At 38.8% G+C, this 14,472-nt stretch overlaps 1 protein-coding gene across 3 annotated transcripts in view; it reads left to right on the top strand.

The window, feature by feature from the left end:
• LOC150083662 (uncharacterized) overlaps nucleotides 1–14,472 on the top strand; it is a 396,332-nt gene that overhangs the window by 50,534 nt on the left and 331,326 nt on the right. For all 3 annotated transcript variants that reach the window (XM_090378102.1, XM_090378101.1, XM_090378103.1), the window contains exon 2: nucleotides 9,725–9,822. The gene's annotated coding sequence lies outside the window, so the exon portion shown is untranslated. The remainder of the gene's footprint in view (nucleotides 1–9,724; nucleotides 9,823–14,472) is intronic.

Raw genomic sequence — 14,472 nt, 5'->3', positions numbered from 1 at the left:
CTTTTTTTGTAATCATGTTAAGTCACTTTGATGCAATTTGTTTAAACTTGGTGTGATGTTTTTATATGCTGCTTAAGCTGGGTCATCTTCATATTGTTCACTCATTTATTGAATAAATGACTTACATGTGTCACCACCTGGTTTAGGATTTTAGTGTATCGGCAACTTAGACATATATTATGTTATGTGTGTGCAAGTGTGCATTTACAGGCTGATTGGCACGTTGTGTGTGCTGAAAAACCTGGAATAACTAATCTGGGTTACCCTACTCCCTTTTCCTCAGTTTGACTGACTACAGCCTCAATTGAAGAAGACTGGAGTATCACTACTTGTGCATAAGCATGTTAACAGCTGTTGGCATTGTAGAGGATAAATGTTACATTTATTTTTGACAGCTATGTATATTTGATCCACTGTTTAGTGTATCTTATTTTATTGCCATTTTTATTGTTGAGCAGATGATACAGTTTGGATTTCTTGGAGTACATACACAGTGTGGGAATTAGGAAAACAAGACTGATGCTAGGGAAAAATAAACTTTTGGTTTATTTAAAGTAACTTCCTCCCACATACACACACTGCATGCCGCAATCATGAAGCGACTGGAACAACTGGTGGAAGGCCGTGATTGGTATACTGTTCAATGTTCTCGTTGCAGTTCTTTGAAAGGTGTTGATGTCATGAAAATAACAGCCTTTCAGTGGTGCCTTCAGCTTTGGGAACAAAAAGAAGTTGCACGGGGCTAAGTTTGATGAATACAGTGGGTGCGACAGTATGCAGATTTTTTGTTAGCCACAAAATTCCTGAACAATGAGAGCTTGGTGCACTGTCATTCTAGAGTAACCAACTGCTGTCTTCTCTTCTGGGCCTGGATGTTTGTCTTCTTACCATGATTCTCTTCCATGGGTGATGAGGTTTGTGCCAATTGAACATGTGCGCGAGACAGACATTTCTCTCCATACACTTGCTTCATCATTTGAAACATTTCTGTGGCACTTTTGCACAGTCGAATACAAAACTTGATGTTTGCTCTCTGTTCCATTGTCCCTCCACAACACACACAGGAGAGATGTGCAGTTCAGCTCACATTGTGTTGTGAGATGGAGGCAATTTCTGCTGACTTGACTGTGGTACTCGAGGAAAAGCCGCTCTTTTGTTTCATGTTTACTTATAGTAGATGGCGGCAATTTCTGCTGATTTGACTGTGGTACTCGAGGAACAGCCGCTCTTTTGTTTCATGTTTACTTATAGTAGATGGCGGCACCAGCACTCTTCTCTTAACATGTCTCATATTCCAGGTGCCACACTGTATTATTCCTGTGCTTGTGTGTTGCTGTCCCCCCCCCCCTTTTTTTTTCTTTCTTTTACCCGAGATTGTGTTTTTAAAAATGCCTTAATCTAGGTTTTTTTTTTTTTTTTTTTTTTTTATCTTGCATTTTGCCCTTAAATATGCTGCTGAAAGAAAAGAAAGTGCAGCATGTTAATTCAGCATGCAAAAACTACCATTTTCTAGTGTAGAGAAAAGATATTTTTAAAGAAATTAGAGTGGGACTTTTGCTGTTATGCCATGTGTATGGCATATTCTGGAAGGGGATAAAATAATTTTATTTTCTTCTCTCTGTATGATACATTGTACAGGATTATACCTAAGTTGCAGTGGAGAAATGCAGTAATTAGTTCTCAAAAGTGCTAGATTTAGAAGGTTCAGCTTGTATAGGTTCATTAGATAAAAGATTAGCTGCAGTGAACTAAACACTGTTCTTTACATAGAACAGTGTAGCACTTGGTTAATTTATCCTTCACTTGGTTTAGGCATGGCAGTAGTTGGAATGTAGGAGATGACAAGTTGTAAGGCCATATCTAGCTAACCAATGACTAACCAAAGATATATCTGTTATCTGTACCACCAGGCTTTTAGGTCTGCTAATACTTGGTATTTTAGCCTTTATTTTGCAAACAGTCAAAAAAAAAAAAAAAAAAAAAAAGTGTAATTTGTCCTTCAAAAATGCAAATAAGAAAAATATATTTCATAGATTGACTGAAAGGTGGATAACCTTAAAGATGTTGTAGTCATTAGTTCTGATGTAAGGCATACTGATCTCAAATTAGAACTTGGTGAATTACAAGAAGAATTTGAGTTGCTGAAGAAATGAGTGCTTGCCCTGGAAACAAATGTAACTGGGAGTTCATCAGGGACTCAAGCATCTCATAACCTGTCATGTGGTGCATTCCCATAATGATAGTGTCAAGTGATGCATTCCCATAAATCCAGAGGATTCCTTCCCATAATGATTTTTACACGATTCCCTGATTCGGGTTCCAGGTAAGAGTAGTCAAGTGCATACCATTCTGGTTGAAGGTGATCTAGTTTTATTGGGAGACTATTGTTGGGGAAACCTTTATTATAAATATATTTTTGTAATAAAGATAGGTGGACCAGAACTAGGGTGTGTTTTCCAGGAGCAAAAATTGATGATTTTATCCAACAGATTGTCAGATTTTAAGGGGGTAAAGCGAGCATTATTGTTCATGCAGGAACTAACAATATTAAATGAAAAATTATCCGACCTATTTTTGGATAAACATAGATGATGCTGAAAATATTCTGCAATTTAGGTCTGAATGTGTGTAAGTGTCTGCAATGCTGTCCAGACAAAATAGGAAGGATTACTTGCTCTGAAAGCCTTGTGGATTAACTCAAGACTTGAGGGAATCTGTAAGACTAAGGGGAAAATTTTTTTTTTTTTTTTTTTTTTTTTTTTATCAGCGTGGCATGTGCTTGTAGGTTGTTGAAGGAGTCTATTTTTAGAGATGGTATTCATTTCAACAAAGTTGATGCTAGGATTTTTGCCATTATCATTGAGAGGATACCTTGAAGTTTCAGGGAAACTGCTAGTTAGGGGAGAGAAGGATAATATAGACCTGCACTTAACTGATGTTATGGGTCAAAGTAATGTTTGCAGTCACCTCAAGAATTCTTGTTTATCACCGCAACAGCCGATGTTGGCAATATGTTCTGAGTGTAGCAACTTTTCAAATGAGGAGGATGTGAAAGATAGGGAAACATTCTTAAATGACTTCAAGAGGTGTTGGGGTAGTAAACTATAGAAGAATACTTAGTCTTAACTGTGTCTTCAATAATGTCAAGAGTGTTGTCAATAAAGTGACTGAATTTGAACTCCTGGATAGGACATCTCATGCTGATATAATAGGGCTAACAGAAATGTGGTGCCACCCAGAAATTGGGATGACAAGTTCCAGTATGGTATGTATAATATATTTATGATAGACAGGGAAGATATGAGGGGTGGCAGTGTCATGCTTTGATAAGAAGCCAGAATGCAAAAAGATATTTTGTGGAGTCTGCAGTTCTATTTGCCAGCATAGAATCTGTGTGGTGAGTTAGTTGGAAGCAAAGGTATGAGAGTGGGCATAATCTACATAACAGAAGAATATGATGAGTCTTTACATGCAAATGAATGGTCATGAAAGTGTATGAGTATCTTGGATGACTTCAGTCTGTGCCAGATTGATTAGAATGAGTGGAAGGGAAATTTACCTTGCAGAACAATTTTTCTAAATAAACTAGATTATTATTTGTACCTGTCGGGCTTAAAATACGGAACCATTGGCAGGTAGTGATTAAGCAGTTGTCAGTTGGAAAACGAAGATATTACAGTAGCTAAAGATAAAGGCGTGAGTTTTAATTTCAGAAGAGGAGACTTTGACAATAATGTAATCTCCTATATGGCATATGTTAATTGGGGGATTGCAGAGTGAAGGCGAATACACTTGAATTATGGAATACCTTTTTTGAAGCAAAAATCACAAAGCCGTTAATGCAAACATACCATTAAGAAAATATTACATCAGGAGAATGCTGAAATGAATGAATGTGGAACTGGCTGGTCAAAAAGAGCAGAAAAAGATAGAATGGGATAGTTAAAGCGGTAAAAAGTACTGAAGCCTACAACAGCCACAAGTTTTTTTGTAATAATACTACAGATAAGGTTAGGGAGATCAAGGCTATGTACGAGAAAGTGCTGGCCAAGAGAGCAAAATTGGGGTAATGAATTTTTTCATGTATGTGAATACAAGGAAGAAAAAAAAAATGAATTCAATTGGACTCTTGTGTACTGGGTGTAGGAAAGTCTTAGACAACCCATCATGTGTTGCAGATGAATTGAACAGGTACATTGCAACTGTCTTTTCTGAAGAAAGACCACTCATGCTGTGAAAGGACTGTGTGAGTGAGGCAGAGTCTTATGAAATTAGTCATTTTTAAATTGCAGACTACTGTTTATTAGATTTACTTTTGAGCATAAAGGCAAGTAAGGCTCATGGAGTTGATGGCATATACCCAGTAAATTTGAGGGAGGCTGCCAGGGAGTGTATTGAACCATTGAAGTTAATTATGGGGACATTTTTGGATCGGAGAAGTGCTACTGTCACTAATACATAAAAGTGGATCTAAGAGCGAAGCCAGTAACTACAGACCCATTAGTCTGACTTCAGTGGCAGGGAAAAATCTTGATGCAGTGATTAAGAGTGCAATCCAGGTACATTTAGATAGGTGTGGCATTGTTAATAACATACAACATTGTTCAACAACACATCATGATTTAATTACTTAGTAGGCTATTTTGATATAGTTAATGATGAGCTGGATGTAGAAAGCAATTTGAAGTTTATTAGGATTTTAGCAAGACTTAGTCTCTCATGAGAGATTACTGTATAAGCTGGAACATGTTGGATTACTGGAAGAATTCTAAGATGGATTGCTAGGACAGAAGGCAGAGGATTGCAATTAATGGATATTCTTAATTGTGATTAAAGAAATGGTGTGAAGTCAGAAGTGGGATTCCCAATGATTGGTTCTTGGACCACTGTTTCTGATTTTAACAAACAACATTGACAGTGGGATTGAAGAAAAAAAAGGCTCGACGTTAAAATTTGCAGACAGATTGGTAATGATCAGTACCAAGCAGAGCTCCATCAGATGATTAGAATAGGCTGCAAGAATGGTCAGATAAGTGACAGCTATGTTTTAATGCAGCAAAATGCAAGGTCTTATGCTTGGTGGGGGTTGAAAGCCCATGGTGTCCTATTAATGATTTATCAAACTTTATCCTGTAGAGATATTGGAAGCCATAGTCTTACTGTATAAGGCAGTTATAAAACCACAGTTGGAATACTATAGTAGTAATAAACATAGTAATTGTGGAATGTGATGCAAGAAAGCAAGCGTATGAGCTTATGTAGCATCAGCCAAAAAAAAAAAAAAAAAAATTCACACAATCATTTCCTCTAAATGTTTGTCAGGTTCCTCCTTAAATTTATTTAACCTATCAACTTCCACAACGACAAATGGAAGTTTGTTCCAGCCGCTTATATTAACCACCCGCTGGCTAAAGGCAAATTTCCGCACATCTATTCTACAGCTTTCTTTCCTCAATTTGAATTTATGCCCCCTTAGTTTCATAATCTAAACAAGTGGAAGAATCCCATCAGAATTCAGCATGCTCAACCCATTCAAGGCCTTATACACCTCAGTCAGATCACCTCGCAAGTGCCTAGTCTCCAGCCGCTGCAATTTGCAGAACTTAAGCCTCTCTTGGTAAGAGGATCCCTTCATTCCTCTCACCAATCTTGTTGCCCTTCTCTGTACACGCTCAAGCAAATCTACATCCTTCCTAAAATGAGGCCTCCTGTACACAGTGCTTAAGGCATGGCCTGACCATTGCCTTATACAGTAGGGACAATCACCTCCTTTTCCCTGCTAGCAAAATTCCTGTATATCATTGAACAAACCCCATGACCTGCTCTTGCAGCCTGTCTACATTGTTCAGAAAACTTCATATCTGACTGCACAATTACTCCCAGGTCTTTCATTTTCTACCATCCTTAGTGTAGTACCACACAGTTGGTACGTTCTTATGCAGTACTTTGACAAATGCAATGTTAAACTTCAGTTGCCACTTCTCAGCCCATCTTCCCAAATTTTCTAGATCCTGTTGCAGTAACACACACTGCCATTACTGTCATTAACAACCCTGCCAACCTTTGTATCATCTGCAAACTTCGACACTAAGCCTGATATACCTTCATCAATATCATTGATAAATATACAAAACAAGTGTACCCAACACTCCAGTTTCTTTGTAACCAATAATATCCAATCAAATTTGTCAGACAAGACTTTCCCTCAACAAACCCATGCTATGTCTGAATTATTGCTGCAGTCATGTCTAGATGATCCTGCAGTGCATCTTTAACCAGTGACTCCATTATTTTACTTGGAACAGAAGTTAAATTAACTGGTCTGTAATTACTCGTCACCTTTCGATCCCCTTTGTGAATTGGGGATACATTTGTACATCTCCAGTCCGTGGGAGACCTCCCCTGATTCCAAGGGTTCTCTCATAATTATGGCTAAGGTTTTGCTTAGTTCTTTTACCGCCTCCTTTAATATAACTGGATAGATCCCATCCACCCCAGGTGCCTTTCTTATGTTTAACTTCAACAATTTCTCCTCCACTTTGCTCTCAGTTATTACAAAATCATTAAGCACCCTGCTACAATTTGATAACCTTCTGCCATTTTCAAACCTTAATAACATGTGTGAATGTAGATGCAAAATACTCATTCAGTTTGTTTGCTATGTGAGAAGGATCATCAACAGTCGAACGATCTATATCAAGTGGACCAATCTGATTCATCCCCTTCCTTTTAGAGTTTATATAAGTAAAGAAATCCTTTCCTGTTTTTCTTAGAATCCTTTGCCAAAGATTTCTCATCTGTCTTTGCCTGCCTAACCTCCTTTGTGATTTGATTACAGATTAGCTTATATCTGCCATATGTTTCTGTGTCACCTGATAATTTATATGCATCCCATGCATTTTTCTTCTCTGCCACACGTCTCAGTTCATTTGACAACCATTTAAGCCTAAACCTTGAACAATATTTCTTAATAGGTATGAAACATTTAGTAGCTTCCACGATTAATTCCTTGAATGCTTCCCACTTAGAATTTGCTGTTGGTAACATCAGTTGGTCCCACTGTGCAGAATTTAAAAACTGTCTGAGACCAAGTATGGGACCTCATCTGAAAAAAAGACACTTTCTTGAAAAGGTCCAAAGATGTGCCAACCACGTATGGTGAAATTGGCAAAAGGGTGATCATGCAAGGGAAGACTTGGATTATATGGGCTACGGGAGCTTAGCAACTAGGCACCTCAGAAGTGACCCGATTGAGGTTTATAAGGCTCTGAGAGGGGTTAGTAAAATGAATGCCTGTTTAATTTTCAGTGTCATAGAGTTCCAGATCACAGAGGTAGAAATTAAAATTACAGGAAGAGGTTTAGACCAGATTGTAGGAAGTTTTCTTTAAGCCAGTGAGTTGTTGCTGGAAGAGGTTGCCTTTGCAGGTAGTTGAGGCTGAAAGTTGGAATAAATTTAGGAGTTTTTTTTTTTCTCTCTTCTCTGCCAGTACATAAAAGCCTGTGGCTTTGTGCAATATGGCTATTATAGTAGTAGTGATAATAATGGCAAACGATTCGGAAAGCAAGCTTATATATAGCATTAGCCAAAAAAAAAAAAATGGCAATTCACCCATCTGTACCCTCCAAGAATTTTCCTAGTTCTCCCTTGAATTTATTCAACTCATCCAGTTCCACAACAACATATGGAAGCATATTCCAATGATCAACCACCTACTGAAGGTAAACTTTATGAATCTATCCTCCAACCATCCTTCATCAACTTGAATTTATGACCCCTCATATGTGCAGTCTCAGAAATTGGAAGAATACCATTATCATTCAGCGTACTCAATCCATTTAAGGCTTTAAACACCTCAATCAACTCCCCCGCAGGTTTCTGGTCTTGAGAAGCTGCATTTTGCAGAACTGAAGCCTTTCTAGGTAAGAGCACTCTTTTGTTCCATTCACCAATCTGGTTGCCCTTCACTGCATGTATTCCACCACATCCTTCCTAAAGTGAGACCTCCAGACCTGTAATACAGTACTCACAATTCAGCCTAACTATTACTTTATCATTCCATGACATTGTAAAGCTCTGTTATCAAAAAGTATGAATTCAACTTATTGTTCTTACTTTGGTTTGTAATTTGTTATACAGGGTGTCTCAAAAATATTGGTACAAATGTTTAGGGGAGGTAGGTAACATCTAAAGGAATGTGAATCGCATAGGAACCCATAACCGGAAACATCACCGTAAGTTGGTAGACGGCGCTGTTCATCAGTTCGCGAAAGGGAAAATTTCTGGTTTACTCATTCAAGCAGTAGTCGCCACACGAAGAGCATGCATCGATATACGAACTGTGAACTGGCAGACATGTCCTAGTGTATGGATTAGCAGAGGGCAATGGATGAGCCGCTCAACGAATTTATGGAGAACGCTTCCCAGACAGACATGTACCGGACCACCGTTTGTGCGTGTGTATCAAAATTTGTGTGATTATGGGTCATTTAGAGGTAACAGGAGACCACACTCGACGCGAACTCCCGCTATGGAAGAAAGTGTGTTGAATGCCGTCCAGAATAATCCTACTACCAGCATATGTGCCTTAGGAGTGTCTCGTTGCAGTGCACAGTGTGTCTGGCACGACGATTCCTTGCACCCCTTTCATCTCCAAAGGTTACTGCCCCTCAAAGATCATCCTGGATGCGTGGCTTTTGCACAGTGGTTTCTCCAAGAAAGTGTTCAAGACTTGAATTTTCCAGCCTATGTTTTGTTCACGGATGAGGCTTATTCCACTCGGGAAGGCTTATTCAATCAGCACAATGCTCATGTGTGGGCTCAAGACAATCCACACGGTGTGCACCCCCATGCGGCACAACATCGCTTCACAATAAATGTGTGGGCAGGTATGGTTGGTGACTGCTTAGTCGGCCCATACCTGTTACCATCCTGCATGAGCTTGCTAAATATCGGACCTTTCTTGAACAAGTTCTACCAGGATTACTTGACTGTGTTCCAGCAAATGTGAGACAACATTTGGTTTCAACATGACGGGGCGCCTACCCATTATGGAAGGTGTGTTAGTGACCATTTAAACAGGTGTTTTTGGTGTCGATGGATTGGCTGTGGTGGACCAGTTGCCTGGACCCCACGCTCACCTGATTTATTGAGCCTTGATTTCTTTCTGTGGGGGGAGCCCTCAAATCTATTGTGTATGAATTGCCTGTGGAGACTGAAATGAATCTCATGGCGAGACTCGTCTGCGTTGTTGCTACTGTGAAAGAAACTCCAGGTGTGTTCGACTGTGTCCACCAATCCATGCTGCGTCAGTGTCACGCATGCATTGCGTCTCATGGTGGAACCTTCGAGCATCTGTTTTAACATCATGAAATGCATCCATCTCGTACTCCATTATTAATATTATGTCAAATAAATGTTTGCCACTAATTACTGCCTTGTGTCATTTCTGCTTCTTGTGCCTCTGCTACTACTTTTCCGTGACGTTTCCGGTTATTGGTTTCTACGCGATTCACATTCCTTTAAATGTTACCTACCTCTCCTAAACTTTTGTACCAATATTTTTGAGACCCCCTGTATACTTATTTATAGTTAGAATTTTTGTGTTCATAGTGGTTTTATGCCGAATTTTTATAATCAGTGATGATTGTAAATTAAATTTTATATATTTATTTATTTAGATATATATATATATATATTTTTTTTTTTTTTTTTTTTTTTTCAGTTAGATGTTTCAGGGTGAGGACTGCATTGTAAATTCATTTTATGAAATGAACATTGTTTTTACCCAAGATGCTTCATACATTTAAATCTGGTTTCTTGGTATGTTTATATTTAGTGGAAATTAGAAGAAAGTAATTTAATGCTGTTAAAATATGTTTATACTGTTTTTTGTCAACAATTAGCATAAATCATCTTATTAACATCTTATTAATTGTCAGTATGTATATTTTGAGTGAATTTAACCCTCCTTCATTTATTGCATTTGACAGTGGTCTGCTTGACTTGGTGCATTATAGCCACAGATGCTAATGTGCCATAAAACTCGGCGGCTCCGTAGCCAGGTGGGAAGGAGCAGCAGTGCGTAGCACACGCTTCTTGATTAGACCGGGGTTCGAGCCCGTCACCACCAAATACGGAGGATGCAGAAAGGTTAAGGAATGACCACCGCATATCCTGGAGCAATATGGCCTTAGTTGCTAATGCTCCTAAAAACCAAACAACAACAACAACAGCCATAAAACTCCTAAGCAAACAAACAGTGGTCTGTATCTTGAACTGGAGTAGGGATCATATCCATCAGTGTACCTTCTTCCACCAAATTTCTCTTAAATGATGTTGCAGTAATTTCCAGAATCAATTTGTCACTGTGAAAAAGGCACATGCCAACCCCCCCTCCCCCCTCATTCATGTGAGACTTGAAACTAAAAATGTCCTTTTATATGAAGACTGGCAGTCACCCTGACTTTTCTTTGTAGATTAGTTCAGAATTAAAAATCAGTATTTTGTGAGGATTTTGCACATAAATAAATAATAATAAAAAAATTCTTGATTCAAAATGCCAGTTGGAAATTGCAACTAACATTTGATGTAATTTCTGATATGAATCATCCTTTTCCTAAAGACAATGTGTTATTTTTACTGATCTTTATAAAACAAAAACATTGCTTAAATTTTTTATTATGCCTGCTAGTTTTGCAAAATATTTAGACTCCATATTCGTTATCAGACCAAAAGAAAAAAGAATCATTGTGTTTTGGAATTACTGGTTGATAATGTGCATGTTAACATGATTCAGTCTCACTAATATGCTGCAAATTACAGAAAACATGAAAGATAGTTCAGGTATTTAGATTTCAACCATTGCAGAAGTTTTGATTAAAATCCTGTTGAAGACTACAGGAAATATTAGATCTTTGGCTGTATTAACCAGAGGAGTAGGGATCTCCTTTGATCCTTAAACATTTGAAACTTGAAATTGATCCTTCAACATAGACTTAATGCATTAAGCCATATGAAGTGGTGTATCGTGAGCAAAATGTATCACACTCCCAACTAAACATTTCAGAAAAAGTGCACAGAATGGTTGCATTAGCTTGAGTACACTGATATGCATATTGTGTAACTAGATGTCTATATATTTGATGGCTGTTTTGTGTATGTACGTATCCAGAAGTGACCATGGCTGTCCTCATCTGAGACTTCAGCTAGAATTGGCTAAGCTGAATGCTGCCCATCAGCTTCCATTTCACTCTCTGATACCATGCACAGCAGATTCAAGAGTTCAGAAGAATTTCTGAATTCTTGAATTAATTAGGAAGTCCTTCAGAAGGACTTCCTAATTCATTTCACAAATATACGTGGTCTCAGTTCCAATCTCAACGATGTCCATTTCCACTTGCAGTCTTCCAAACCCCATGTACTTTTTCTGACTGAATCTCAGTTATCAGTTGATTCAACTACTGCTTATCTCAGATGTCCAAATTATTTGCTGTATGATTCCTTTCGCCTCAAAGGTGGTACTTGTGCATATGTCCGTTCTGATATTCCCTGTCAGAGACCTGGCAATTTGGAATCTTTGATCTTCTCTGGCTTAAAATCTCTCTACCTCATTGTGTCAAATTCATCTGTTGTCTCTACCGTTCTCCCAACTCCACTAATCACTTGGAGCTCTTTGACTTCCTCTCTTTGCAACTTGACTTTCTCCAGTCCAACTTTCCTAACAGCGAGGTAATTTTCCTTGGCGATTTTAATGTTCACAACTCCAGCTGGCTTCTGTTTTCTAGTCACACCGACCCAGCAGGTCGAGATGCTGAGGCTTTTGCAATTACTAATGACCCAGCACAGATTGTTCATTTACCTACAAGAATACCGGACAATCCTAATCATACAGCCAATACGCTTGATCTTTTTCTCACAAACAACCCTTCTAAGTACAAGGTCGAAGTGAGAGGTCCTTTAGGCACTTCAGATCACAACTTGGTGATTGTCTCTTCTCCAATGGAACCTTTATCTCATGGCTATTCCCAACCTCGTATTGTTTGGCATTACAAGAATGCAAAATGGGATGACCTGCGAGACTTCTTTTCTTCTTTTCCTTGGTCGGATTACTGTTTCAAAACTTCTGATGTCAGCGTTTGCTCAGATCGTGTTAGTGAAATTATTCTTGCAGGAATGGAATCCTTTATCCCACACTCCACTTTAAAATCTCATCCTTTATCTAAACCTTGGTTTTCCAATAAATGTGCTAAGGCTGTCCAAGAGAAGAATGTTGCATATTGTAATTGGCTTGTTTCTAATTCTTCAGTTTCATTTTCTGCCTACACCAAAGCTTGCAACAATTGTAAAGCAGTTATTAATCAGTCCAAACTAGAGTTTGAACAGGCTAAGAGTAGAAAACTTGCTTCTTGCCCTAATGGTAGCCGATCATTCTGGTCTCTTGCCAAAGCTATTGGCCGCAACTTTTGCCCATCTCAGCTCCCACCTCTGTCCAAACCAGATGGTTCTGTTGTCACTTCAGCCAAGGATAAAGCTGACCTGCTAGCATCCCATTTTTCTTCCAGCTCGTGTATTAATGATCTTGGTAAAACACCTCCCACCATTCCTAACACGCTCCATTCAATGCCTCCTGTGGTCTTCCGTCAAAAGGATATCAAAAGGATTTTGATGAATCTTGATGCTAAGAAAGCTCCAGGTCCTGGTGGTATTTCTCCACTTGTTCTCAAAACCTGTGCTCCTGAACTTACACCTATTCCTTGCCGCCTTTTTTCACTTTCTTATTCCAAAGGTGTTTTTCCTTCTGCTTGGAAATTTGCTCATATCCAGCCCGTTTCTAAAAAGGGTGACAAATCCCTCCCATCCAATTATCGTCCCATTGCAATTACTTCTACTCTTTCTAAAGTAATGGAGAAATCAATTAACCGCCAACTCTTAAACTACCTAGAAACCTTCCGTCTGATCAACGATCGCCAGTATGGATTCTGTCAGTGTCGATCCACTGGTGATATTCTGGCTTATGTTACCCATTTATGGACTAATTCAATGGAAAGGTTCGGTGAAACACAAGTAGTTGCTCTTGACATCTCAAAGGATTTTGATCGTGTTTGGCATAAAGGTCTTCTAAACAAGCTTCCATCTTATGGTTTGCCAACTGTTTTTAGTAATTGGTTATCCAGTTTTCTCTCTGATCGCTCACTGAGGGTGATGGTAGATGGCTCTCTGTCTTCTAACTTCTCCACTAATGCCGGTGTCCCCCATGGTTCAGTTCTTTCCCCCACTCTTTTCCTCTTGTATATCAATGACCTTCTTCCATTGACTGGAAATCCTATCCATAGTTTTGCCGATGATAGCACATTGCATTCAACTTTCCATTTTGAGAAACCTTGTCCTGCTCAATCAGCTTCAACTTCTCGAAAATCTGCTGCCAATTCCTTAAATGCTGATCTTCAGGTAATTCTCCAGTGGGGCCAAGACAACTTAGTTGATTTCAACCCTTCTAAAACTCAGTCTTGTCTTATATCTTGCAAAAAGGATTCTTCTGCTCCTATGCTTATCTTTAGTGACACTCCGACTTCTAGGCAAAATGATATATCTCTTTTGGGGATTACCCTGACTTCTAATCTCTCTTGGCACAAGCACATTACAAATATTGCTTCCTCTGCATCTAAAAAACTTGGTTTTCTCTTTCGCTCTCGGCGTTACTTTTCTTCCAAACAGCTGCTCACTCTGTATAAATCGCAAATCCACCCTGCCATGGAATATTGTTCCCACATCTGGGGTGGTGCCCCCAAAACCTCTCTCAGGCTTCTTGATTCCATTCAGAAGAGGGCAGTTAGGTTAATTAATGATTCATCTCTAATAGAGTCTCTCCACTCACTTTCTCATAGATGTACTGTTTCTGCTGCATGCCTCTTCTACAGATACTTCCATGGGCACTGTTCTTCTGAATTGGCTTCTATAATTCCTGCTCTCTCGTTCAAAACAGTCCGAACACGTGCCGCCACCAGCCAACATCCATTTACTGTCCAACTTCAAACCCACAGAACCAACTTTTCATCTTCCTCATTTATTCATTCAACTGCCATTTTCTGGAACAACCTCCCTTCATACGTATTCCCTGAAAATTACAATCTACAGAAGTTCAAGTCCAATGTCAACAAATATCTTCTTTCGTCTTCTCAACCTCCAACCCAAGCATGGTACTAAGTACTATAGGTTCTAATACCTCTCGTGTTTGGGGTTCTCATAAAAAAAAAAAAAATTAGGCAGCCCTGCCTGGTAGATCTTTCACATTGCATTTACCATCTGGACATTCATTTTACGTTGATACCATTGATTATATGTCTGATCTTAATAACTTGTCTCTACCTAATGTTATTAAATTGCCTTTTAGTGAACTTATCAGTAATATTTCAAAAATTACACCATCAGCAATAATTCAAATATATTTTAGTATAAGCCTATTTCATTTTA

The sequence above is a fragment of the Mastigoproctus giganteus genome, chromosome 7 (genome assembly GCF_048544385.1).
Source record: "Mastigoproctus giganteus isolate SK-2022 chromosome 7, ASM4854438v1, whole genome shotgun sequence".
Taxonomy (NCBI): Eukaryota; Metazoa; Arthropoda; class Arachnida; order Uropygi; family Thelyphonidae; genus Mastigoproctus; species Mastigoproctus giganteus.
The sequence above is the reverse complement of the archived record's forward strand: the minus strand, read 5'-3'. Positions and strand labels throughout refer to the sequence as shown.